The sequence below is a fragment of the Sinocyclocheilus rhinocerous genome, unplaced genomic scaffold, assembly GCF_001515625.1.
Source record: "Sinocyclocheilus rhinocerous isolate Xijiao unplaced genomic scaffold, SAMN03320098_v1.1 scaffold2834, whole genome shotgun sequence".
Taxonomy (NCBI): domain Eukaryota; kingdom Metazoa; phylum Chordata; class Actinopteri; order Cypriniformes; family Cyprinidae; genus Sinocyclocheilus; species Sinocyclocheilus rhinocerous.
Genome location: NW_015662588.1, coordinates 107,440 through 107,787, shown reverse-complemented (window position 1 = coordinate 107,787; position 348 = coordinate 107,440). Strand labels below are relative to the sequence as shown.

Below are 348 nucleotides of genomic sequence, written 5' to 3'. Positions count from 1 at the left end.
AAAAAAAAATTATATATATATATATATATATATATATAGTAGTTTATAATAAAAGTAAAAAAATTAAGAAACATTAAGAATATCACTATGATTAAAATGCATTTTTACAAAGGACTTTGCAAGTATTTTAAAGTTGTCTCGAGATTATAAACACTTCAGTTTTATTAGAAAAAAAAGTCCAAATCATTAACACAAGCATTTCTGATTTAGCTTTATTGGAATGTCAATTTCAATAAATAGATTCAAAAAACAATTGTGTACTATGCATCATTATGTAGTTCTCACTATGAATTCTACTTCTTCTTCTCCTCCACCCATGCTAAGAAGCGTATTAGGCGACCTATGCAT

At 25.0% G+C, this 348-nt stretch overlaps 1 protein-coding gene across 3 annotated transcripts in view; it reads right to left on the bottom strand.

The window, feature by feature from the left end:
- LOC107728163 (striatin-4-like) overlaps positions 1-348 on the bottom strand; it is a 28,520-nt gene that overhangs the window by 11,332 nt on the left and 16,840 nt on the right. The window lies entirely within an intron of this gene.